Genomic DNA, 24,841 nt, shown 5'->3' with positions numbered 1-24,841 from the left:
TGTTACTCAGGGAAAATTGTCCCTTATTAGACAATTTCTCACGTTCAAATCCTGGCACCCCCTTGAAATCAAGTACTTTCTAAGTGTATCTTGAGAGAGGGAGTGCTCCTTTTTTGGTTATGTTACTCAGTCTAAAATGTCCCTCATTCAATGTTTTTTCTCTGTCAGACAGTTCCTAACAGAGGTGGAAGTGCAATAGACTTCAGATCAATAGGTCTCAGATTGTAATTTTTTGTCAACTTGAAATCAAACACTTTATGGGTATGTTTAAAATCTCCCTTATTAGACAATTTCTCAGGATCAAATCCTGGCGCCCACTTGAAATCAAGTACTTTCTCAGTGTATCTTGAGAGAGGGAGTGCTCTGCAAAAATGTCCCTCGTAAGATGGTTTTTCTCTGTCAGACAGTTCCTAACAGAGGTGGAAGTGCAACAGACTTCAGATCAATAGGTCTCAGATTGTAATTTTTTGTCAACTTGGAATCAAACACTTTATGGGTACGTTTTCAAAGAGAGAGTTTTCTTCATTAGGTTATGTTGATCACAAGCTAAAATCTCCCTTATTAGACCATTTCTCAGGATCAAATCCTGGCGCCCACTTGAAATCAAGTACTTTCTCAGTGTATCTTGAGAGAGGGAGTGCTCTGCAAAAATGTCCCTCGTAAGATGGTTTTTCTCTGTCAGACAGTTCCTAACAGAGGTGGAAGTGCAATAGACTTCAGATCAATAGGTCTCAGATTGTAATTTTTTGTCAACTTGGAATCAAACACTTTATGGGTACGTTTTCAAAGAGAGAGTTTTCTTCATTAGGTTATGTTGATCACAAGCTAAAATCTCCCTTACTAGACAATTTCTCAGGATCAAATCCTGGCGCCCACTTGAAATCAAGTACTTTCTCAGTGTATCTTGAGAGAGGGAGTGCTCTGCAAAAATGTCCCTCGTAAGATGGTTTTTCTCTGTCAGACAGTTCCTAACAGAGGTGGAAGTGCAATAGACTTCAGATCAATAGGTCTCAGATTGTAATTTTTTGTCAACTTGGAATCAAACACTTTATGGGTACGTTTTCAAAGAGAGAGTTTTCTTCATTAGGTTATGTTGATCACAAGCTAAAATCTCCCTTACTAGACAATTTCTCAGGATCAAATCCTGGCGCCCACTTGAAATCAAGTACTTTCTCAGTGTATCTTGAGAGAGGGAGTGCTCTGCAAAAATGTCCCTCGTAAGATGGTTTTTCTCTGTCAGACAGTTCCTAACAGAGGTGGAAGTGCAATAGACTTCAGATCAATAGGTCTCAGATTGTAATTTTTTGTCAACTTGGAATCAAACACTTTATGGGTACGTTTTCAAAGAGAGAGTTTTCTTCATTAGGTTATGTTGATCACAAGCTAAAATCTCCCTTATTAGACCATTTCTCAGGATCAAATCCTGGCACCCCCTTGAAATCAAGTACTTTCTAAGTGTATCTTGAGAGAGGGAGTGCTCTGCAAAAATGTCCCTCATTAGATGGTTTTTCTCTGTCAGACAGTTCCTAACAGAGGTGGAAGTGCAACAGACTTCAGATAAATAGGTCTCAGATTGTAATATATTTGTCATCTTGAAATCAAATACTTTATGGGTATGTTTTCAGAGAGAGAGTGTTCTTCATTAGTTTTTGTTGATCTCCAGCTATAATGTCCCATATTAGACAATTTTTCGGCCTTTAGACAGTTTTTAGCAGAGGGGGTATAGCTCAGTGGTAGAGCATTTGACTGCAGATCAAGAGGTCCCAGGTTCAAATCCTGATGCCCCCTTTAAATCAAGTGCTTTCAAAGAGTTGTTTGAGGGTCGAGGACTGTTTTTTCAAATATGTTACTCAGGGAAAATTGTCCCTTATTAGACAATTTCTCAAGTTCAAATCCTGGCACCCCTTTGAAATCAAGTACTTTCTAAGTGTATCTTGAGAGAGGGAGTGCTCTGCAAAAATGTCCCTCGTAAGATGGTTTTTCTCTGTCAGACAGTTCCTAACAGAGGTGGAAGTGCAATAGACTTCAGATCAATAGGTCTCAGATTGTAATTTTTTGTCAACTTGGAATCAAACACTTTATGGGTACGTTTTCAAAGAGAGAGTTTTCTTCATTAGGTTATGTTGATCACAAGCTAAAATCTCCCTTATTAGACAATTTCTCACGTTCAAATCCTGGCACCCCCTTGAAATCAAGTTCTTTCTAAGTGTATCTTGAGAGAGGGAGTGCTCCTTTTTTGGTTATGTTACTCAGTCTAAAATGTCCCTCATTCAATGTTTTTTCTCTGTCAGACAGTTCCTAACAGAGGTGGAAGTGCAATAGACTTCAGATCAATAGGTCTCAGATTGTAATTTTTTGTCAACTTGAAATCAAACACTTTATGGGTATGTTTAAAATCTCCCTTATTAGACAATTTCTCAGGATCAAATCCTGGCGCCCCCTTGAAATCAAGTACTTTCTCAGTGTATCTTGAGAGAGGGAGTGCTCTGCAAAAATGTCCCTCATAAGATGGTTTTTCTCTGTCAGACAGTTCCTAACAGAGGTGGAAGTGCAATAGACTTCAGATCAATAGGTCTCAGATTGTAATTTTTTGTCAACTTGGAATCAAACACTTTATGGGTACGTTTTCAAAGAGAGAGTTTTCTTCATTAGGTTATGTTGATCACAAGCTAAAATCTCCCTTATTAGACCATTTCTCAGGATCAAATCCTGGCACCCCCTTGAAATCAAGTACTTTCTAAGTGTATCTTGAGAGAGGGAGTGCTCTGCAAAAATGTCCCTCATTAGATGGTTTTTCTCTGTCAGACAGTTCCTAATAGAGGTGGAAGTGCAACAGACTTCAGATCAATAGGTCTCAGATTGTAATATATTTGTCATCTTGAAATCAAAAACTTTATGGGTATGTTTTCAGAGAGAGAGTGTTCTTCATTAGTTTTTGTTGATCTCCAGCTATAATGTCCCTTATTAGACAATTTTTCAGCCTTTAGACGGTTTCTAGCAGAGGGGGTATAGCTCAGCGGTAGAGCATTTGACTGCAGATCAAGAGGTCCCAGGTTCAAATCCTGATGCCCCCTTTAAATCAAGTGCTTTCAAAGAGTATTTTGAGGGCTGAGGACTCTTTTTTTGAATATGTTACTCAGGGAAAATTGTCCCTTATTAGACAATTTCTCACGTTCAAATCCTGGCACCCCCTTGAAATCAAGTACTTTCTAAGTGTATCTTGAGAGAGGGAGTGCTCCTTTTTTGGTTATGTTACTCAGTCTAAAATGTCCCTCATTCAATGGTTTTTCTCTGTCAGACAGTTCCTAACAGAGGTGGAAGTGCAATAGACTTCAGATCAATAGGTCTCAGATTGTATTTTTTTGTCAACTTGAAATCAAACACTTTATGGGTATGTTTTAAAAGAGAGAGTTTTCTTTATTAGGTTATGTTGATCACAAGCTCAAATCTCCCTTATTAGACCATTTCTCAGGATCAAATCCTGGCACCCCCTTGAAATCAAGTACTTTCTAAATGTATCTTGAGAGAGGGAGTGCTCCTTTTTTGGTTATGTTACTCAGTCTAAAATGTCCCTCATTCAATGTTTTTTCTCTGTCAGACAGTTCCTAACAGAGGTGGAAGTGCAATAGACTTCAGATCAATAGGTCTCAGATTGTAATTTTTTGTCAACTTGAAAGCAAACACTTTATGGGTATGTTTTCAAAGAGAGAGTTTTCTTTATTAGGTTATGTTGATCACAAGCTAAAATCTCCCTTATTAGACAATTTCTCAGGATCAAATCCTGGCGCCTCCTTGAAATCAAGTACTTTCTCGGTGTTTCTTGAGAGAGGAAGTGCTCTGCTAAAATGTCCCTCATTAGATGGTTTTTCTCTGTCAGACAGTTCCTAACAGAGGTGGAAGTGCAACAGACTTCAGATCAATAGGTCTATGATTGTAATATATTTGTCATCTTGAAATCAAATACTTTATGGGTATGTTTTCAGAGAGAGAGTGTTCTTCATTAGTTTTTGTTGATCTCCAGCTATAATGTCCCATATTAGACAATTTTTCCGCCTTTAGACAGTTTCTAGCAGAGGGGGTATAGCTCAGTGGTAGAGCATTTGACTGCAGATCAAGAGGTCCCAGGTTCAAATCCTGATGCCCCCTTAAAATCAAGTGCTTTCAAAGAGTACTTTGAGGGTAGAGTAATTTTTTTCGAATATGTTACTCAGGGAAAATTGTCCCTTATTAGACAATTTCTCACGTTCAAATCCTGGCACCCCCTTGAAATCAAGTACTTTCTAAGTGTATCTTAAGAGAGGGAGTGCTCCTTTTTTGGTTATGTTACTCAGTCTAAAATGTCCCTCATTCAATTTTTTTTCTCTGTCAGACAGTTCCTAACAGAGGTGGAAGTGCAATAGACTTCAGATCAATAGGTCTCAGATAGTAATTTTTTTGTCAACTTGAAATCAAACACTTTATGGGTACGTTTTCAAAGAGAGAGTTTTCTTTATTAGGTTATGTTGATCACAAGCTAAAATCTCCCTTATTAGACAATTTCTCAGGATCAAATCCTGGCGCCCCCTTGAAATCAAGTACTTTCTCTGTGTTTCTTGAGAGAGGGAGTGCTCTGCAAAAATGTCCCTCATTAGATGTTTTTTCTCAGTCAGACAGTTCCTAACAGAGGTGGAAGTGCAACAGACTTCAGATCAATAGGTCTCAGAATGTAATATATTTGTCATCTTGAAATCAAATACTTTATGGGTATGTTTTCAGAGAGAGAGTGTTCTTCATTAGTTTTTGTTGATCTCCAGCTATAATGTCCCTTATTAGACATTTTCTCCGCCTTCAGACAGTGTCTAGCAGAGGGGGTATAGCTCAGTGGTAGAGCATTTGACTGCAGATCAAGAGGTCCCAGTTTCAATTCCTGATGCCCCTTAAAATCAAGTGCTTTCTAAGAGTATTTTGAGGGTATAGGACTTTTTTTCAGAATATGTTACTCAGGCAAAATTGTCCCTTATTAGACAATTTCTCAAGTTCAAATCCTGTCACCCCCTTTAAATCAAGTACTTTCTAAGTGTATTTTGAGAGAGGGAGTGCTCCTTTTTTTGGTTATGTTACTCAGTCTAAAATGTCCCTCATTCAATGGTTTTTCTCTGTCAGACAGTTCCTATCAGAGGTGGAAGTGCAATAGACTTCAGATCAATAGGTCTCAGATTTAAATTTTTTGTCAACTTGGAATCAAACACTTTAAGGGTACGTTTTCAAAGAGAGAGTTTTCTTCATTAGGTTATGTTGATCACAAGCTCAAATCTCCCTTATTAGACCATTTCTCAGGATCAAATCCTGGCACCCCCTTGAAATCAAGTACTTTCTAAGTGTATCTTGAGAGAGGGAGTGCTCCTTTTTTGGTTATGTTACTCAGTCTAAAATGTCCCTCATTCAATGTTTTTTCTCTGTCAGACAGTTCCTAACAGAGGTGGAAGTGCAATAGACTTCAGATCAATTGGTCTCAGATTGTAATTTTTTGTCAACTTGAAATCAAACACTTTATGGGTATGTTTTCAAAGAGAGAGTTTTCTTTATTAGGTTATGTTGATCACAAGCTAAAATCTCCCTTATTAGACAATTTCTCAGGATCAAATCCTGGCGCCTCCTTGAAATCAAGTACTTTCTCGGTGTTTCTTGAGAGAGGAAGTGCTCTGCTAAAATGTCCCTCATTAGATGGTTTTTCTCTGTCAGACAGTTCCTAACAGAGGTGGAAGTGCAACAGACTTCAGATCAATAGGTCTATGATTGTAATATATTTGTCATCTTGAAATCAAATACTTTATGGGTATGTTTTCAGAGAGAGAGTGTTCTTCATTAGTTTTTGTTGATCTCCAGCTATAATGTCCCTTATTAGACAATTTTTCAGCCTTTAGACAGTTTCTAGCAGAGGGGGTCTAGCTCATTGGTAGAGCATTTGACTGCAGATCAAGAGGTCCCAGGTTCAAATCCTGATGCCCCCTTTAAATCAAGTGCTTTCAAAGAGTATTTTGAGGGTAGAGGACTCTTTTTTTGAATATGTTACTCAGGGAAAATTGTCCCTTATTAGACAATTTCTCACGTTCAAATCCTGGCACCCCCTTGAAATCAAGTACTTTCTAAGTGTATCTTGAGAGAGGGAGTGCTCCTTTTTTGGTTATGTTACTCAGTCTAAAATGTCCCTCATTCAATGTTTTTTCTCTGTCAGACAGTTCCTAACAGAGGTGGAAGTGCAATAGACTTCAGATCAATAGGTCTCAGATTGTAATTTTTTTGTCAACTTGAAATCAAACACTTTATGGGTATGTTTTCAAAGAGAGAGTTTTCTTTATTAGGTTATGTTGATCACAAGCTAAAATCTCCATTATTAGACAATTTCTCAGGATCAAATCCTGGCGCCCCCTTGAAATCAAGTACTTTCTCTGTGTTTCTTGAGAGAGGGAGTGCTCTGCAAAAATGTCCCTCATTAGATGGTTTTTCTCTGTCAGACAGTTCCTAACAGAGGTGGAAGTGCAACAGACTTCAGATCAATAGGTCTCAGATTGTAATATATTTGTCATCTTGAAATCAAATACTTTATGGGTATGTTTTCAGGGAGAGAGTGTTCTTCATTAGTTTTTGTTGATCTCCAGCTATAATGTCCCATATTAGACAATTTTTCCGCCTTTAGACAGTTTCTAGCAGAGGGGGTATAGCTCAGTGGTAGAGCATTTGACTGCAGATCAAGAGGTCCCAGGTTCAAATCCTGATGCCCCCTTTAAATCAAGTGCTTTCAAGGAGTATTTTGAGGGTAGAGGACTCATTTTTTGAATATGTTACTCAGGGAAAATTGTCCCTTATTAGACAATTTCTCACGTTCAAATCCTGGCACCCCCTTGAAATCAAGTTCTTTCTAAGTGTATCTTGAGAGAGGGAGTGCTCCTTTTTGGTTATGTTACTCAGTCTAAAATGTCCCTCATTCAATGTTTTTTCTCTGTCAGACAGTTCCTAACAGAGGTGGAAGTGCAATAGACTTCAGATCAATAGGTCTCAGATTGTAATTTTTTGTCAACTTGAAATCAAACACTTTATGGGTATGTTTTCAAAGAGAGAGTTTTCTTCATTAGGTTATGTTGATCACAAGCTCAAATCTCCCTTATTAGACCATTTCTCAGGATCAAATCCTGGCACCCCCTTGAAATCAAGTACTTTCTAAGTGTATCTTGAGAGAGGGAGTGCTCCTTTTTTGGTTATGTTACTCAGTCTAAAATGTCCCTCATTCAATGTTTTTTCTCTGTCAGACAGTTCCTAACAGAGGTGGAAGTGCAATAGACTTCAGATCAATAGGTCTCAGATTGTAATTTTTTGTCAACTTGAAAGCAAACACTTTATGGGTATGTTTTCAAAGAGAGAGTTTTCTTTATTAGGTTATGTTGATCACAAGCTAAAATCTCCCTTATTAGACAATTTCTCAGGATCAAATCCTGGCGCCTCCTTGAAATCAAGTACTTTCTCGGTGTTTCTTGAGAGAGGAAGTGCTCTGCTAAAATGTCCCTCATTAGATGGTTTTTCTCTGTCAGACAGTTCCTAACAGAGGTGGAAGTGCAACAGACTTCAGATCAATAGGTCTATGATTGTAATATATTTGTCATCTTGAAATCAAATACTTTATGGGTATGTTTTCAGAGAGAGAGTGTTCTTCATTAGTTTTTGTTGATCTCCAGCTATAATGTCCCATATTAGACAATTTTTCCGCCTTTAGACAGTTTCTAGCAGAGGGGGTATAGCTCAGTGGTAGAGCATTTGACTGCAGATCAAGAGGTCCCAGGTTCAAATCCTGATGCCCCCTTTAAATCAAGTGCTTTCAAAGAGTTGTTCGAGGGTCGAGGACTGTTTTTTCAAATATGTTACTCAGGGAAAATTGTCCCTTATTAGACAATTTCTCACGTTCAAATCCTGGCACCCCCTTGAAATCAAGTTTTTTCTAAGTGTATCTTGAGAGAGGGAGTGCTCCTTTTTTGGTTATGTTACTCAGTCTAAAATGTCCCTCATTCAATGTTTTTTCTCTGTCAGACAGTTCCTAACAGAGGTGGAAGTGCAATAGACTTCAGATCAATAGGTCTCAGATTGTAATTTTTTGTCAACTTGAAATCAAACACTTTATGGGTATGTTTAAAATCTCCCTTATTAGACAATTTCTCAGGATCAAATCCTGGCGCCCCCTTGAAATCAAGTACTTTCTCAGTGTATCTTGAGAGAGGGAGTGCTCTGCAAAAATGTCCCTCGTAAGATGGTTTTTCTCTGTCAGACAGTTCCTAACAGAGGTGGAAGTGCAATAGACTTCAGATCAATAGGTCTCAGATTGTAATTTTTTGTCAACTTGGAATCAAACACTTTATGGGTACGTTTTCAAAGAGAGAGTTTTCTTCATTAGGTTATGTTGATTACAAGCTAAAATCTCCCTTATTAGACCATTTCTCAGGATCAAATCCTGGCACCCCCTTGAAATCAAGTACTTTCTAAGTGTATCTTGAGAGAGGGAGTGCTCTGCAAAAATGTCCCTCATTAGATGTTTTTTCTCTGTCAGACAGTTCCTAATAGAGGTGGAAGTGCAACAGACTTCAGATCAATAGCTCTCAGATTGTAATATATTTGTCATCTTGAAATCAAAAACTTTATGGGTATGTTTTCAGAGAGAGAGTGTTCTTCATTAGTTTTTGTTGATCTCCAGCTATAATGTCCCTTATTAGACAATTTTTCAGCCTTTAGACAGTTTCTAGCAGAGGGGGTATAGCTCAGTGGTAGAGCATTTGACTGCAGATCAAGAGGTCCCAGGTTCAAATCCTGATGCCCCCTTTAAATCAATTGCTTTCAAAGAGTATTTTGAGGGCTGAGGACTCTTTTTTTGAATATGTTACTCAGGGAAAATTGTCCCTTATTAGACAATTTCTCACGTTCAAATCCTGGCACCCCCTTGAAATCAAGTACTTTCTAAGTGTATCTTGAGAGAGGGAGTGCTCCTTTTTTGGTTATGTTACTCAGTCTAAAATGTCCCTCATTCAATGTTTTTTCTCTGTCAGACAGTTCCTAACAGAGGTGGAAGTGCAATAGACTTCAGATCAATTGGTCTCAGATTGTAATTTTTTGTCAACTTGAAATCAAACACTTTATGGGTATGTTTTCAAAGAGAGAGTTTTCTTTATTAGGTTATGTTGATCACAAGCTAAAATCTCCCTTATTAGACAATTTCTCAGGATCAAATCCTGGCGCCTCCTTGAAATCAAGTACTTTCTCGGTGTTTCTTGAGAGAGGAAGTGCTCTGCTAAAATGTCCCTCATTAGATGGTTTTTCTCTGTCAGACAGTTCCTAACAGAGGTGGAAGTGCAACAGACTTCAGATCAATAGGTCTATGATTGTAATATATTTGTCATCTTGAAATCAAATACTTTATGGGTATGTTTTCAGAGAGAGAGTGTTCTTCATTAGTTTTTGTTGATCTCCAGCTATAATGTCCCTTATTAGACAATTTTTCAGCCTTTAGACAGTTTCTAGCAGAGGGGGTCTAGCTCATTGGTAGAGCATTTGACTGCAGATCAAGAGGTCCCAGGTTCAAATCCTGATGCCCCCTTTAAATCAAGTGCTTTCAAAGAGTATTTTGAGGGTAGAGGACTCTTTTTTTGAATATGTTACTCAGGGAAAATTGTCCCTTATTAGACAATTTCTCACGTTCAAATCCTGGCACCCCCTTGAAATCAAGTACTTTCTAAGTGTATCTTGAGAGAGGGAGTGCTCCTTTTTTGGTTATGTTACTCAGTCTAAAATGTCCCTCATTCAATGTTTTTTCTCTGTCAGACAGTTCCTAACAGAGGTGGAAGTGCAATAGACTTCAGATCAATAGGTCTCAGATTGTAATTTTTTTGTCAACTTGAAATCAAACACTTTATGGGTATGTTTTCAAAGAGAGAGTTTTCTTTATTAGGTTATGTTGATCACAAGCTAAAATCTCCATTATTAGACAATTTCTCAGGATCAAATCCTGGCGCCCCCTTGAAATCAAGTACTTTCTCTGTGTTTCTTGAGAGAGGGAGTGCTCTGCAAAAATGTCCCTCATTAGATGGTTTTTCTCTGTCAGACAGTTCCTAACAGAGGTGGAAGTGCAACAGACTTCAGATCAATAGGTCTCAGATTGTAATATATTTGTCATCTTGAAATCAAATACTTTATGGGTATGTTTTCAGGGAGAGAGTGTTCTTCATTAGTTTTTGTTGATCTCCAGCTATAATGTCCCATATTAGACAATTTTTCCGCCTTTAGACAGTTTCTAGCAGAGGGGGTATAGCTCAGTGGTAGAGCATTTGACTGCAGATCAAGAGGTCCCAGGTTCAAATCCTGATGCCCCCTTTAAATCAAGTGCTTTCAAGGAGTATTTTGAGGGTAGAGGACTCATTTTTTGAATATGTTACTCAGGGAAAATTGTCCCTTATTAGACAATTTCTCACGTTCAAATCCTGGCACCCCCTTGAAATCAAGTTCTTTCTAAGTGTATCTTGAGAGAGGGAGTGCTCCTTTTTGGTTATGTTACTCAGTCTAAAATGTCCCTCATTCAATGTTTTTTCTCTGTCAGACAGTTCCTAACAGAGGTGGAAGTGCAATAGACTTCAGATCAATAGGTCTCAGATTGTAATTTTTTGTCAACTTGAAATCAAACACTTTATGGGTATGTTTTCAAAGAGAGAGTTTTCTTCATTAGGTTATGTTGATCACAAGCTCAAATCTCCCTTATTAGACCATTTCTCAGGATCAAATCCTGGCACCCCCTTGAAATCAAGTACTTTCTAAGTGTATCTTGAGAGAGGGAGTGCTCCTTTTTTGGTTATGTTACTCAGTCTAAAATGTCCCTCATTCAATGTTTTTTCTCTGTCAGACAGTTCCTAACAGAGGTGGAAGTGCAATAGACTTCAGATCAATAGGTCTCAGATTGTAATTTTTTGTCAACTTGAAAGCAAACACTTTATGGGTATGTTTTCAAAGAGAGAGTTTTCTTTATTAGGTTATGTTGATCACAAGCTAAAATCTCCCTTATTAGACAATTTCTCAGGATCAAATCCTGGCGCCTCCTTGAAATCAAGTACTTTCTCGGTGTTTCTTGAGAGAGGAAGTGCTCTGCTAAAATGTCCCTCATTAGATGGTTTTTCTCTGTCAGACAGTTCCTAACAGAGGTGGAAGTGCAACAGACTTCAGATCAATAGGTCTATGATTGTAATATATTTGTCATCTTGAAATCAAATACTTTATGGGTATGTTTTCAGAGAGAGAGTGTTCTTCATTAGTTTTTGTTGATCTCCAGCTATAATGTCCCATATTAGACAATTTTTCCGCCTTTAGACAGTTTCTAGCAGAGGGGGTATAGCTCAGTGGTAGAGCATTTGACTGCAGATCAAGAGGTCCCAGGTTCAAATCCTGATGCCCCCTTTAAATCAAGTGCTTTCAAAGAGTTGTTCGAGGGTCGAGGACTGTTTTTTCAAATATGTTACTCAGGGAAAATTGTCCCTTATTAGACAATTTCTCACGTTCAAATCCTGGCACCCCCTTGAAATCAAGTTTTTTCTAAGTGTATCTTGAGAGAGGGAGTGCTCCTTTTTTGGTTATGTTACTCAGTCTAAAATGTCCCTCATTCAATGTTTTTTCTCTGTCAGACAGTTCCTAACAGAGGTGGAAGTGCAATAGACTTCAGATCAATAGGTCTCAGATTGTAATTTTTTGTCAACTTGAAATCAAACACTTTATGGGTATGTTTAAAATCTCCCTTATTAGACAATTTCTCAGGATCAAATCCTGGCGCCCCCTTGAAATCAAGTACTTTCTCAGTGTATCTTGAGAGAGGGAGTGCTCTGCAAAAATGTCCCTCGTAAGATGGTTTTTCTCTGTCAGACAGTTCCTAACAGAGGTGGAAGTGCAATAGACTTCAGATCAATAGGTCTCAGATTGTAATTTTTTGTCAACTTGGAATCAAACACTTTATGGGTACGTTTTCAAAGAGAGAGTTTTCTTCATTAGGTTATGTTGATTACAAGCTAAAATCTCCCTTATTAGACCATTTCTCAGGATCAAATCCTGGCACCCCCTTGAAATCAAGTACTTTCTAAGTGTATCTTGAGAGAGGGAGTGCTCTGCAAAAATGTCCCTCATTAGATGTTTTTTCTCTGTCAGACAGTTCCTAATAGAGGTGGAAGTGCAACAGACTTCAGATCAATAGCTCTCAGATTGTAATATATTTGTCATCTTGAAATCAAAAACTTTATGGGTATGTTTTCAGAGAGAGAGTGTTCTTCATTAGTTTTTGTTGATCTCCAGCTATAATGTCCCTTATTAGACAATTTTTCAGCCTTTAGACAGTTTCTAGCAGAGGGGGTATAGCTCAGTGGTAGAGCATTTGACTGCAGATCAAGAGGTCCCAGGTTCAAATCCTGATGCCCCCTTTAAATCAATTGCTTTCAAAGAGTATTTTGAGGGCTGAGGACTCTTTTTTTGAATATGTTACTCAGGGAAAATTGTCCCTTATTAGACAATTTCTCACGTTCAAATCCTGGCACCCCCTTGAAATCAAGTACTTTCTAAGTGTATCTTGAGAGAGGGAGTGCTCCTTTTTTGGTTATGTTACTCAGTCTAAAATGTCCCTCATTCAATGGTTTTTCTCTGTCAGACAGTTCCTAACAGAGGTGGAAGTGCAATAGACTTCAGATCAATAGGTCTCAGATTGTATTTTTTTGTCAACTTGAAATCAAACACTTTATGGGTATGTTTTAAAAGAGAGAGTTTTCTTTATTAGGTTATGTTGATCACAAGCTCAAATCTCCCTTATTAGACCATTTCTCAGGATCAAATCCTGGCACCCCCTTGAAATCAAGTACTTTCTAAGTGTATCTTGAGAGAGGGAGTGCTCCTTTTTTGGTTATGTTACTCAGTCTAAAATGTCCCTCATTCAATGTTTTTTCTCTGTCAGACAGTTCCTATCAGAGGTGGAAGTGCAATAGACTTCAGATTAATAGGTCTCAGATTTAAATTTTTTGTCAACTTGGAATCAAACACTTTAAGGGTACTTTTTCAAAGAGAGAGTTTTCTTCATTAGGTTATGTTGATCACAAGCTCAAATCTCCCTTATTAGACCATTTCTCAGGATCAAATCCTGGCACCCCCTTGAAATCAAGTACTTTCTAAGTGTATCTTGAGAGAGGGAGTGCTCCTTTTTTGGTTATGTTACTCAGTCTAAAATGTCCCTCATTCAATTTTTTTTCTCTGTCAGACAGTTCCTAACAGAGGTGGAAGTGCAATAGACTTCAGATCAATAGGTCTCAGATAGTAATTTTTTTGTCAACTTGAAATCAAACACTTTATGGGTACGTTTTCAAAGAGAGAGTTTTCTTTATTAGGTTATGTTGATCACAAGCTAAAATCTCCCTTATTAGACAATTTCTCAGGATCAAATCCTGGCGCCCCCTTGAAATCAAGTCCTTTCTCTGTGTTTCTTGAGAGAGGGAGTGCTCTGCAAAAATGTCCCTCATTAGATGTTTTTTCTCAGTCAGACAGTTCCTAACAGAGGTGGAAGTGCAACAGACTTCAGATCAATAGATCTCAGAATGTAATATATTTGTCATCTTGAAATCAAATACTTTATGGGTATGTTTTCAGAGAGAGAGTGTTCTTCATTAGTTTTTGTTGATCTCCAGCTATAATGTCCCTTATTAGACATTTTCTCCGCCTTCAGACAGTTTCTAGCAGAGGGGGTATAGCTCAGTGGTAGAGCATTTGACTGCAGATCAAGAGGTCCCAGTTTCAATTCCTGATGCCCCTTAAAATCAAGTGCTTTCTAAGAGTATTTTGAGGGTATAGGACTTTTTTTCAGAATATGTTACTCAGGCAAAATTGTCCCTTATTAGACAATTTCTCAAGTTCAAATCCTGTCACCCCCTTTAAATCAAGTACTTTCTAAGTGTATTTTGAGAGAGGGAGTGCTCCTTTTTTTGGTTATGTTACTCAGTCTAAAATGTCCCTCATTCAATGGTTTTTCTCTGTCAGACAGTTCCTATCAGAGGTGGAAGTGCAATAGACTTCAGATCAATAGGTCTCAGATTTAAATTTTTTGTCAACTTGGAATCAAACACTTTAAGGGTATGTTTTCAAAGAGAGAGTTTTCTTCATTAGGTTATGTTGATCACAAGCTCAAATCTCCCTTATTAGACCATTTCTCAGGATCAAATCCTGGCACCCCCTTGAAATCAAGTACTTTCTAAGTGTATCTTGAGAGAGGGAGTGCTCCTTTTTTGGTTATGTTACTCAGTCTAAAATGTCCCTCATTCAATGTTTTTTCTCTGTCAGACAGTTCCTAACAGAGGTGGAAGTGCAATAGACTTCAGATCAATAGGTCTCAGATTGTAATTTTTTGTCAACTTGAAATCAAACACTTTATGGGTATGTTTTCAAAGAGAGAGTTTTCTTTATTAGGTTATGTTGATCACAAGCTAAAATCTCCCTTATTAGACAATTTCTCAGGATCAAATCCTGGCGCCTCCTTGAAATCAAGTACTTTCTCGGTGTTTCTTGAGAGAGGAAGTGCTCTGCTAAAATGTCCCTCATTAGATGGTTTTTCTCTGTCAGACAGTTCCTAACAGAGGTGGAAGTGCAACAGACTTCAGATCAATAGGTCTATGATTGTAATATATTTGTCATCTTGAAATCAAATACTTTATGGGTATGTTTTCAGAGAGAGAGTGTTCTTCATTAGTTTTTGTTGATCTCCAGCTATAATGCCCCTTATTAGACAATTTTTCAGCCTTTAGACAGTTTCTAGCAGAGGGGGTCTAGCTCATTGGTAGAGCATTTGACTGCAGATCAAGAGGTCCCAGGTTCAAATCCTGATGCCCCCTTTAAATCAAGTGCTTTCAAAGAGTATTTTGAGGGTAGAGGACTCTTTTTTTGAATATGTTACTCAGGGAAAATTGTCCCTTATTAGACAATTTCTCACGTTCAAATCCTGGCACCCCATTGAAATCAAGTACTTTCTAAGTGTATCTTGAGAGAGGGAGTGCTCCTTTTTTGGTTATGTTACTCAGTCTAAAATGTCCCTCATTCAATGTTTTTTCTCTGTCAGACAGTTCCTAACAGAGGTGGAAGTGCAATAGACTTCAGATCAATAGGTCTCAGATTGTAATTTTTTTGTCAACTTGAAATCAAACACTTTATGGGTATGTTTTCAAAGAGAGAGTTTTCTTTATTAGGTTATGTTGATCACAAGCTAAAATCTCCCTTATTAGACAATTTCTCAGGATCAAATCCTGGCGCCCCCTTGAAATCAAGTACTTTCTCTGTGTTTCTTGAGAGAGGGAGTGCTCTGCAAAAATGTCCCTCATTAGATGTTTTTTCTCAGTCAGACAGTTCCTAACAGAGGTGGAAGTGCAACAGACTTCAGATCAATAGGTCTCAGAATGTAATATATTTGTCATCTTGAAATCAAATACTTTATGGGTATGTTTTCAGAGAGAGAGTGTTCTTCATTAGTTTTTGTTGATCTCCAGCTATAATGTCCCTTATTAGACATTTTCTCCGCCTTCAGACAGTTTCTAGCGGAGGTGGTATAGCTCAGTGGTAGAGCATTTGACTGCAGATCAAGAGGTCCCAGTTTCAATTCCTGATGCCCCCTTAAAATCAAGTGCTTTCTAAGAGTATTTTGAGGGTATAGGACTTTTTTTCAGAATATGTTACTCAGGCAAAATTGTCACTTATTAGACAATTTCTCAAGTTCAAATCCTGTCACCCCCTTTAAATCAAGTACTTTCTAAGTGTATTTTGAGAGAGGGAGTGCTCCTTTTTTTGGTTATGTTAATCAAGTCTAAAATGTCCCTCATTCAATGGTTTTTCTCTGTCAGACAGTTCCTATCAGAGGTGGAAGTGCAATAGACTTCAGATCAATAGATCTCAGATTTAAATTTTTTGTCAACTTGGAATCAAACACTTTAAGGGTACGTTTTCAAAGAGAGTTTTCTTCATTAGGTTATGTTGATCACAAGCTCAAATCTCCCTTATTAGACAATTTCTCAGGATCAAATCCTGGCACCCCCTTGAAATCAAGTACTTTCTAAGTGTATCTTGAGAGAGGGAGTGCTCCTTTTTTGGTTATGTTACTCAGTCTAAAATGTCCCTCATTCAATGTTTTTTCTCTGTCAGACAGTTCCTAACAGAGGTGGAAGTGCAACAGACTTCAGATCAATAGGTCTCAGATTGTAATATATTTGTCATCTTGAAATCAAATACTTTATGGGTATGTTTTCAGGGAGAGAGTGTTCTTCATTAGTTTTTGTTGATCTCCAGCTATAATGTCCCATATTAGACAATTTTTCCGCCTTTAGACAGTTTCTAGCAGAGGGGGTATAGCTCAGTGGTAGAGCATTTGACTGCAGATCAAGAGGTCCCAGGTTCAAATCCTGATGCCCCCTTTAAATCAAGTGCTTTCAAAGAGTATTTTGAGGGTAGAGGACTCATTTTTTGAATATGTTACTCAGGGAAAATTGTCCCTTATTAGACAATTTCTCACGTTCAAATCCTGGCACCCCCTTGAAATCAAGTTCTTTCTAAGTGTATCTTGAGAGAGGGAGTGCTCCTTTTTTGGTTATGTTACTCAGTCTAAAATGTCCCTCATTCAATGTTTTTTCTCTGTCAGACAGTTCCTAACAGAGGTGGAAGTGCAATAGACTTCAGATCAATAGGTCTCAGATTGTAATTTTTTTGTCAACTTGAAATCAAACACTTTATGGGTATGTTTTCAAAGAGAGAGTTTTCTTTATTAGGTTATGTTGATCACAAGCTAAAATCTCCCTTATTAGACAATTTCTCAGGATCAAATCCTGGCGCCCTCTTGAAATCAAGTACTTTCTCTGTGTTTCTTGAGAGAGGGAGTGCTCTGCAAAAATGTCCCTCATTAGATGGTTTTTCTCTGTCAGACAGTTCCTAACAGAGGTGGAAGTGCAACAGACTTCAGATCAATAGGTCTCAGATTGTAATATATTTGTCATCTTGAAATCAAATACTTTATGGGTATGTTTTCAGGGAGAGAGTGTTCTTCATTAGTTTTTGTTGATCTCCAGCTATGATGTCCCATATTAGACAATTTTTCCGCCTTTAGACAGATTCTAGCAGAGGGGGTATAGCTCAGTGGTAGAGCATTTGACTGCAGATCAAGAGGTCCCAGGTTCAAATCCTGATGCCCCCTTTAAATCAAGTGCTTTCAAAGAGTATTTTGAGGGTAGAGGACTCATTTTTTGAATATGTTACTCAGGGAAAATTGTCCCTTATTAGACAATTTCTCACGTTCAAATCCTGGCACCCCCTTGAAATCAAGTTCTTTCTAAGTGTATCTTGAGAGAGGGAGTGCTCCTTTTTTGGTTATGTTACTCAGTCTAAAATGTCCCTCATTCAATGTTTTTTCTCTGTCAGACAGTTCCTAACAGAGGTGGAAGTGCAATAGACTTCAGATCAATAGGTCTCAGATAGTAATTTTTTTGTCAACTTGAAATCAAACACTTTATGGGTACGTTTTCAAAGAGAGAGTTTTCTTTATTAGGTTATGTTGATCACAAGCTAAAATCTCCCTTATTAGACAATTTCTCAGGATCAAATCCTGGCGCCCCCTTGAAATCAAGTACTTTCTCTGTGTTTCTTGAGAGAGGGAGTGCTCTGCAAAAATGTCCCTCATTAGATGTTTTTTCTCAGTCAGACAGTTCCTAACAGAGGTGGAAGTGCAACAGACTTCAGATCAATAGGTCTCAGAATGTAATATATTTGTCATCTTGAAATCAAATACTTTATGGGTATGTTTTCAGAGAGAGAGTGTTCTTCATTAGTTTTTGTTGATCTCCAGCTATAATGTCCCTTATTAGACATTTTCTCCGCCTTCAAACAGTTTCTAGCGGATGGGGTATAGCTCAGTGGTAGAGCATTTGACTGCAGTTCAAGAGGTCCCAGTTTCAATTCCTGATGCCCCCTTAAAATCAAGTGCTTTCTAAGAGTATTTTGAGGGTATAGGACTTTTTTTCAGAATATGTTACTCAGGCAAAATTGTCCCTTATTAGACAATTTCTCAAGTTCAAATCCTGTCACCCCCTTTAAATCAAGTACTTTCTAAGTGTATTTTGAGAGAGGGAGTGCTCCTTTTTTTGGTTATGTTACTCAGTCTAAAATGTCCCTCATTCAATGGTTTTTCTCTGTCAGACAGTTCCTATCAGAGGTGGAAGTGCAATAGACTTCAGATCAATAGGTCTCAGATTTAAATTTTTTGTCAACTTGGAATCAAACACTTTAAGGGTACGTTTTCAAAGAGAGTTTTCTTCATTAGGTTATGTTGATCACAAGCTCAAATCTCCCTTATTAGACAATTTCTCAGGATCAAATCCTGGCACCCCCTTGAAATCAAGTACTTTCTAAGTGTATCTTGAGAGAGGGAGTGCTCCTTTTTTGGTTATGTTACTCAGTCTAAAATGTCCCTCATTCAATGTTTTTTGTCTGTCAGACAGTTCCTAACAGAGGTGGAAGTGCAACAGACTTCAGATCAATAGGTCTCAGATTGTAATATATTTGTCATCTTGAAATCAAATACTTTATGGGTATGTTTTCAGGGAGAGAGTGTTCTTCATTAGTTTTTGTTGATCTCCAGCTATAATGTCCCATATTAGACAATTTTTCCGCCTTTAGACAGTTTCTAGCAGAGGGGGTATAGCTCAGTGGTAGAGCATTTGACTGCAGATCAAGAGGTCCCAGGTTCAAATCCTGATGCCCCCTTTAAATCAAGTGCTTTCAAAGAGTATTTTGAGGGTAGAGGACAAATTTTTTGAATATGTTACTCAGGGAAAATTGTCCCTTATTAGACAATTTCTCACGTTCAAATCCTGGCACCCCCTTGAAATCAAGTTCTTTCTAAGTGTATCTTGAGAGAGGGAGTGCTCCTTTTTTGGTTATGTTACTCAGTCTAAAATGTCCCTCATTCAATGTTTTTTCTCTGTCAGACAGTTCCTAACAGAGGTGGAAGTGCAATAGACTTCAGATCAATAGGTCTCAGATTGTAATTTTTTTGTCAACTTGAAATCAAACACTTTATGGGTATGTTTTCAAAGAGAGAGTTTTCTTTATTAGGTTATGTTGATCACAAGCTAAAATCTCCCTTATTAGACAATTTCTCAGGATCAAATCCTGGCGCCCTCTTGAAATCAAGTACTTTCTCTGTGTTTCTTGAGAGAGGGAGTGCTCTGCAAAAATGTCCCTCATTAGATGGTTTTTCTCTGTCAGACAGTTCCTAACAGAGGTAGAAGTGCAACAGACTTCAGATCAATAGGTCTCAGATTGTAATATATTTGTCATCTTGAAATCAAATACTTTATGGGTATGTTTTCAGGGAGAGAGTGTTCTTCATTAGTTTTTGTTGATCTCCAGCTATAATGTCCCATATTAGACAATTTTTCCGCCTTTAGACAGTTTCTAGCAGAGGGGGTATAGCTCAGTGGTAGAGCATTTGACTGCAGATCAAGAGGTCCCAGGTTCAAATCCTGATGCCCCCTTTAAATCAAGTGCTTTCAAAGAGTATTTTGAGGGTAGAGGAAGTGCAACAGACTACAGATCAATAGGTCTCAGATTGTAATATATTTGTCATCTTGAAATCAAATACTTTATGGGTATGTTGTCAGAGAGAGAGTGTTCTTCATTAGTTTTTGTTGATCTCCAGCTATAATGTCCCATATTAGACAATTTTTCCGCCTTTAGAAAGTTTCTAGCAGAGGGTGTATAGCTCAGTGGTAGAGCATTTGACTGCAGATCAAAAGGTCCCAGGTTCAAATCCTGGTGCCCCCTTTAAATCAAGTGCTTTCAAAGAGTATTTTGAGGGTAGAGGACTCTTTTTTTGAATATGTTACTCAGGGAAAATTGTCCCTTATTAGACAATTTCTCACGTTCAAATCCTGGCACCCCCTTGAAATCAAGTACTTTCTAAGTGTATCTTGAGAGAGGGAGTGCTCCTTTTTTGGTTATGTTACTCAGCCTTCAGCCCTCATTCAATGTTTTTTCTCTGTCAGACAGTTCCTAACAGAGGTGGAAGTGCAATAGACTTCAGATCAATAGGTCTCAGATTGTAATTTTTTTGTCAACTTGAAATCAAACACTTTATGGGTATGTTTTCAAAGAGAGAGTTTTCTTTATTAGGTTATGTTGATCACAAGCTAAAATCTCCCTTATTAGACAATTTCTCAGGATCAAATCCTGGCGCCACCTTGAAATCAAGTACTTTCTCTGTGTTTCTTGAGAGAGGGAGTGCTCTGCAAAAATGTCCCTCATTAGATGTTTTTTCTCTGTCAGACAGTTCCTAACAGAGGTGGAAGTGCAACAGACTTCAGATCAATAGGTCTCAGATTGTAATATATTTGTCATCTTGAAATCAAATACTTTATGGGTATGTTTTCAGAGAGAGAGTGTTCTTCATTAGTTTTTGTTGATCTCCAGCTATAATGTCCCATATTAGACAATTTTTCCGCCTTTAGACAGTTTCTAGCAGAGGGGGTATAGCTCAGTGGTAGAGCATTTGACTGCAGATCAAGAGGTCCCAGGTTCAAATCCTGATGCCCCCTTTAAATCAAGTGCTTTCAAAGAGTATTTTGAGGGTAGAGGACTCATTTTTTGAATATGTTACTCAGGGAAAATTGTCCCTTATTAGACAATTTCTCACGTTCAAATCCTGGCACCCCCTTGAAATCAAGTTCTTTCTAAGTGTATCTTGAGAGAGGGAGTGCTCCTTTTTTGGTTATGTTACTCAGTCTAAAATGTCCCTCATTCAATGTTTTTTCTCTGTCAGACAGTTCCTAACAGAGGTGGAAGTGCAATAGACTTCAGATCAATAGGTCTCAGATAGTAATTTTTTTGTCAACTTGAAATCAAACACTTTATGGGTACGTTTTCAAAGAGAGAGTTTTCTTTATTAGGTTATGTTGATCACAAGCTAAAATCTCCCTTATTAGACAATTTCTCAGGATCAAATCCTGGCGCCCCCTTGAAATCAAGTACTTTCTCTGTGTTTCTTGAGAGAGGGAGTGCTCTGCAAAAATGTCCCTCATTAGATGTTTTTTCTCAGTCAGACAGTTCCTAACAGAGGTGGAAGTGCAACAGACTTCAGATCAATAGGTCTCAGAATGTAATATATTTGTCATCTTGAAATCAAATACTTTATGGGTATGTTTTCAGAGAGAGAGTGTTCTTCATTAGTTTTTGTTGATTTCCAGCTATAATGTCCCTTATTAGACATTTTCTCCGCCTTCAGACAGTTTCTAGCAGAGGGGGTATAGCTCAGTGGTAGAGCATTTGACTGCAGATCAAGAGGTCCCAGTTTCAATTCCTGATGCCCCCTTAAAATCAAGTGCTTTCTAAGAGTATTTTGAGGGTATAGGACTTTTTTTCAGAATATGTTACTCAGGCAAAATTGTCCCTTATTAGACAATTTCTCAAGTTCAAATCCTGTCACCCCCTTTAAATCAAGTACTTTCTAAGTGTATTTTGAGAGAGGGAGTGCTCCTTTTTTTGGTTATGTTACTCAGTCTAAAATGTCCCTCATTCAATGGTTTTTCTCTGTCAGACAGTTCCTATCAGAGGTGGAAGTGCAATAGACTTCAGATCAATAGGTCTCAGATTTAAATTTTTTGTCAACTTGGAATCAAACACTTTAAGGGTACGTTTTCAAAGAGAGAGTTTTCTTCATTAGGTTATGTTGATCACAAGCTCAAATCTCCCTTATTAGACAATTTATCAGGATCAAATCCTGGCACCCCCTTGAAATCAAGTACTTTCTAAGTGTATCTTGAGAGAGGGAGTGCTCCTTTTTTGGTTATGTTACTCAGTCTAAAATGTCCCTCATTCAATGGCTTTTCTCTGTCAGACAGTTCCTAACAGAGGTGGAAGTGCAATAGACTTCAGATCAATAGGTCTCAGATTGTAATTTTTTGTCAACTTGAAATCAAACACTTTATGGGTATGTTTTCAAAGAGAGAGTTTTCTTTATTAGGTTATGTTGATCACAAGCTAAAATCTCCCTTATTAGACAATTTCTCAGGATCAAATCCTGGCGCCTCCTTGAAATCAAGTACTTTCTCGGTGTTTCTTGAGAGAGGAAGTGCTCTGCTAAAATGTCCCTCATTAGATGGTTTTTCTCTGTCAGACAGTTCCTAACAGAGGTGGAAGTGCAACAGACTTCAGATCAATAGGTCTCAGATTGTAATATATTTGTCATCTTGAAATCAAATACTTTATGGGTATGTTTTCAGAGAGAGAGTGTTCTTCATTAGTTTTTGTCGATCTCCAACTATAATGTCCCATATTAGACAATTTTTCCGCCTTTAGACAGTTTCTAGCAGAGGGGGTATAGCTCAGTGGTAGAGCATTTGACTGCAGATCAAGAGGTCCCAGGTTCAAATCCTGGTGCCCCCTTTAAATCAAGTGCTTTCAAAGAGTATTTTGAGGGTAGAGGACTCTTTTTTTGAATATGTTACTCAGGGAAAATTGTCCCTTATTAGACAATTTCTCACGTTCAAATCCTGGCACCCCCTTGAAATCAAGTACTTTCTAAGTGTATCTTGAGAGAGGGAGTGCTCCTTTTTTGGTTATGCTACTCAGTCTAAAATGTCCCTCATTCAATGTTTTTTCTCTGTCAGACAGTTCCTAACAGAGGTGGAAGTGCAATAGACTTCAGATCAATAGGTCTCAGATTGTAATTTTTTTTGTCAACTTGAAATCAAACACTTTATGGGTATGTTTTCAAAGAGAGAGTTTTCTTTATTAGGTTATGTTGATCACAAGCTAAAATCTCCCTTATTAGACAATTTCTCAGGATCAAATCCTGGCGCCCCCTTGAAATCAAGTACTTTCTCGGTGTTTCTTGAGAGAGGAAGTGCTCTGCTAAAATGTCCCTCATTAGATGGTTTTTCTCTGTCAGACAGTTCCTAACAGAGGTGGAAGTGCAACAGACTTCAGATCAATAGGTCTCAGATTGTAATATATTTGTCATCTTGAAATCAAATACTTTATGGGTATGTTTTCAGAGAGAGAGTGTTCTTCATCAGTTTTTGTTGATCTCCAGCTATAATGTCCCATATTAGACAATTTTTCCGCCTTTAGACAGTTTCTAGCAGAGGGTGTATAGCTCAGTGGTAGAGCATTTGACTGCAGCTCAAAAGGTCCCAGGTTCAAATCCTGGTGCCCCCTTTAAATCAAGTGCTTTCAAAGAGTATTTTGAGGGTAGAGGACTCTTTTTTTGAATATGTTACTCAGGGAAAATTGTCCCTTATTAGACAATTTCTCACGTTCAAATCCTGGCACCCCCTTGAAATCAAGTACTTTCTAAGTGTATCTTGAGAGAGGGAGTGCTCCTTTTTTGGTTATGTTACTCAGTCTAAAATGTCCATCATTCAATGTTTTTTCTCTGTCAGACAGTTCCTAACAGAGGTGGAAGTGCAATAGACTTCAGAACAATAGGTCTCAGATTGTAATTTTTTTGTCAACTTGAAATCAAACACTTTATGGGTATGTTTTCAAAGAGAGAGTTTTCTTTATTAGGTTATGTTGATCACAAGCTAAAATCTCCCTTATTAGACAATTTCTCAGAATCAAATCCTGGCGCCCCCTTGAAATCAAGTACTTTCTCGGTGTTTCTTGAGAGAGGAAGTGCTCTGCAAAAATGTCCCTCATTAGATGGTTTTTCTCTGTCAGACAGTTCCTAATAGAGGTGGAAGTGCAACAGACTTCAGATCAATAGGTCTCAGATTGTAATATATTTGTCATCTTGAAATCAAAAACTTTATGGGTATGTTTTCAGAGAGAGAGTGTTCTTCATTAGTTTTTGTTGATCTCCAGCTATAATGTCCCTTATTAGACAATTTTTTTAGCCTTTAGACAGTTTCTAGCAGAGGGGGTATAGCTCAGTGGTAGAGCATTTGACTGCAGATCAAGAGGTCCCAGGTTCAAATCCTGATGCCCCCTTTAAATCAAGTGCTTTCAAAGAGTATTTTGAGGTTAGAGGACTCTTTTTTTGAATATGTTACTCAGGGAAAATTGTCCCTTATTAGACAATTTTTTACGTTCAAATCCTGGCAACCCCTTGAAATCAAGTACTTTCTAAGTGTATCTTGAGAGAGGGAGTGCTCCTTTTTTGGTTATGTTACTCAGTCTAAAATGTCCCTCATTCAATGGTTTTTCTCTGTCAGACAGTTCCTATCAGAGGTGGTAGTGCAATAGATTTCAGATCATTAGGTCTCAGATTGTAATTTTTTTATCAACTTGAAATCAAACACTTTATGGGTATGTTTTCAAAGAGAGAGTTTTCTTTATTAGGTTATGTTGATCACAAGCTAAAATCTCCCTTATTAGACAATTTCTCAGGATCAAATCCTGGTGCCCCCTTGAAATCAAGTACTTTCTCAGTGTATCTTGAGAGAGGGAGTGCTCTGCAAAAATGTCCCTCGTAAGATGGTTTTTCTCTGTCAGACAGTTCCTAACAGAGGTGGAAGTGCAATAGACTTCAGATCAATAGGTCTCAGATTGTAATTTTTTGTCAACTTGGAATCAAACACTTTATGGGTACGTTTTCAAAGAGAGAGTTTTCTTCACTAGTTATGTTGATCACAAGCTAAATTCTCCCTTATTAGACCATTTCTCAGGATCAAATCCTGGCACCCCCTTGAAATCAAGTACTTTCTAAGTGTATCTTGAGAGAGGGAGTGCTCCTCTTTTGGTTATGTTACTCAGTCTAAAATGTCCCTCATTCAATGGTTTTTCTCTGTCA

At 37.9% G+C, this 24,841-nt stretch overlaps 25 non-coding genes across 25 annotated transcripts; all 25 read left to right on the top strand.

Annotated features, from left to right (window-relative positions):
• Window positions 1-1,716: 1,716 nt before the first annotated feature.
• Window positions 1,717-1,788, top strand: trnac-gca (transfer RNA cysteine (anticodon GCA)). The gene has a single exon. It is a non-coding gene; the product is annotated as a tRNA-Cys (tRNA).
• Window positions 1,789-3,002: 1,214 nt separating this feature from the next.
• trnac-gca (transfer RNA cysteine (anticodon GCA)) lies at window positions 3,003-3,074 on the top strand. The gene has a single exon. It is a non-coding gene; the product is annotated as a tRNA-Cys (tRNA).
• Window positions 3,075-4,074: 1,000 nt separating this feature from the next.
• trnac-gca (transfer RNA cysteine (anticodon GCA)) lies at window positions 4,075-4,146 on the top strand. Its single transcript has one exon. It is a non-coding gene; the product is annotated as a tRNA-Cys (tRNA).
• A 700-nt stretch (window positions 4,147-4,846) lies between these two features.
• Window positions 4,847-4,918, top strand: trnac-gca (transfer RNA cysteine (anticodon GCA)). Its single transcript has one exon. It is a non-coding gene; the product is annotated as a tRNA-Cys (tRNA).
• Window positions 4,919-5,918: 1,000 nt separating this feature from the next.
• trnac-gca (transfer RNA cysteine (anticodon GCA)) lies at window positions 5,919-5,990 on the top strand. The gene has a single exon. It is a non-coding gene; the product is annotated as a tRNA-Cys (tRNA).
• Window positions 5,991-6,691: 701 nt separating this feature from the next.
• trnac-gca (transfer RNA cysteine (anticodon GCA)) lies at window positions 6,692-6,763 on the top strand. The gene has a single exon. It is a non-coding gene; the product is annotated as a tRNA-Cys (tRNA).
• A 999-nt stretch (window positions 6,764-7,762) lies between these two features.
• On the top strand, window positions 7,763-7,834 carry trnac-gca (transfer RNA cysteine (anticodon GCA)). Its single transcript has one exon. It is a non-coding gene; the product is annotated as a tRNA-Cys (tRNA).
• Window positions 7,835-8,769: 935 nt separating this feature from the next.
• On the top strand, window positions 8,770-8,841 carry trnac-gca (transfer RNA cysteine (anticodon GCA)). The gene has a single exon. It is a non-coding gene; the product is annotated as a tRNA-Cys (tRNA).
• A 700-nt stretch (window positions 8,842-9,541) lies between these two features.
• Window positions 9,542-9,613, top strand: trnac-gca (transfer RNA cysteine (anticodon GCA)). The gene has a single exon. It is a non-coding gene; the product is annotated as a tRNA-Cys (tRNA).
• Window positions 9,614-10,314: 701 nt separating this feature from the next.
• Window positions 10,315-10,386, top strand: trnac-gca (transfer RNA cysteine (anticodon GCA)). Its single transcript has one exon. It is a non-coding gene; the product is annotated as a tRNA-Cys (tRNA).
• A 999-nt stretch (window positions 10,387-11,385) lies between these two features.
• On the top strand, window positions 11,386-11,457 carry trnac-gca (transfer RNA cysteine (anticodon GCA)). Its single transcript has one exon. It is a non-coding gene; the product is annotated as a tRNA-Cys (tRNA).
• Window positions 11,458-12,392: 935 nt separating this feature from the next.
• trnac-gca (transfer RNA cysteine (anticodon GCA)) lies at window positions 12,393-12,464 on the top strand. The gene has a single exon. It is a non-coding gene; the product is annotated as a tRNA-Cys (tRNA).
• Window positions 12,465-13,765: 1,301 nt separating this feature from the next.
• On the top strand, window positions 13,766-13,837 carry trnac-gca (transfer RNA cysteine (anticodon GCA)). The gene has a single exon. It is a non-coding gene; the product is annotated as a tRNA-Cys (tRNA).
• Window positions 13,838-14,837: 1,000 nt separating this feature from the next.
• trnac-gca (transfer RNA cysteine (anticodon GCA)) lies at window positions 14,838-14,909 on the top strand. The gene has a single exon. It is a non-coding gene; the product is annotated as a tRNA-Cys (tRNA).
• A 701-nt stretch (window positions 14,910-15,610) lies between these two features.
• Window positions 15,611-15,682, top strand: trnac-gca (transfer RNA cysteine (anticodon GCA)). The gene has a single exon. It is a non-coding gene; the product is annotated as a tRNA-Cys (tRNA).
• Window positions 15,683-16,403: 721 nt separating this feature from the next.
• trnac-gca (transfer RNA cysteine (anticodon GCA)) lies at window positions 16,404-16,475 on the top strand. The gene has a single exon. It is a non-coding gene; the product is annotated as a tRNA-Cys (tRNA).
• Window positions 16,476-17,176: 701 nt separating this feature from the next.
• trnac-gca (transfer RNA cysteine (anticodon GCA)) lies at window positions 17,177-17,248 on the top strand. The gene has a single exon. It is a non-coding gene; the product is annotated as a tRNA-Cys (tRNA).
• A 1,493-nt stretch (window positions 17,249-18,741) lies between these two features.
• trnac-gca (transfer RNA cysteine (anticodon GCA)) lies at window positions 18,742-18,813 on the top strand. Its single transcript has one exon. It is a non-coding gene; the product is annotated as a tRNA-Cys (tRNA).
• A 701-nt stretch (window positions 18,814-19,514) lies between these two features.
• On the top strand, window positions 19,515-19,586 carry trnac-gca (transfer RNA cysteine (anticodon GCA)). Its single transcript has one exon. It is a non-coding gene; the product is annotated as a tRNA-Cys (tRNA).
• Window positions 19,587-19,803: 217 nt separating this feature from the next.
• On the top strand, window positions 19,804-19,875 carry trnac-gca (transfer RNA cysteine (anticodon GCA)). The gene has a single exon. It is a non-coding gene; the product is annotated as a tRNA-Cys (tRNA).
• A 698-nt stretch (window positions 19,876-20,573) lies between these two features.
• Window positions 20,574-20,645, top strand: trnac-gca (transfer RNA cysteine (anticodon GCA)). Its single transcript has one exon. It is a non-coding gene; the product is annotated as a tRNA-Cys (tRNA).
• A 701-nt stretch (window positions 20,646-21,346) lies between these two features.
• Window positions 21,347-21,418, top strand: trnac-gca (transfer RNA cysteine (anticodon GCA)). The gene has a single exon. It is a non-coding gene; the product is annotated as a tRNA-Cys (tRNA).
• A 1,001-nt stretch (window positions 21,419-22,419) lies between these two features.
• On the top strand, window positions 22,420-22,491 carry trnac-gca (transfer RNA cysteine (anticodon GCA)). Its single transcript has one exon. It is a non-coding gene; the product is annotated as a tRNA-Cys (tRNA).
• Window positions 22,492-23,193: 702 nt separating this feature from the next.
• On the top strand, window positions 23,194-23,265 carry trnac-gca (transfer RNA cysteine (anticodon GCA)). Its single transcript has one exon. It is a non-coding gene; the product is annotated as a tRNA-Cys (tRNA).
• A 702-nt stretch (window positions 23,266-23,967) lies between these two features.
• Window positions 23,968-24,039, top strand: trnac-gca (transfer RNA cysteine (anticodon GCA)). Its single transcript has one exon. It is a non-coding gene; the product is annotated as a tRNA-Cys (tRNA).
• Window positions 24,040-24,841: the final 802 nt, after the last annotated feature.

This window comes from Oncorhynchus clarkii, chromosome 31 (assembly GCF_045791955.1).
Source record: "Oncorhynchus clarkii lewisi isolate Uvic-CL-2024 chromosome 31, UVic_Ocla_1.0, whole genome shotgun sequence".
NCBI lineage: Eukaryota > Metazoa > Chordata > Actinopteri > Salmoniformes > Salmonidae > Oncorhynchus > Oncorhynchus clarkii.
Note: the sequence above shows the minus strand (reverse complement) of the source record. Positions and strands in the feature narration are given on the sequence as shown.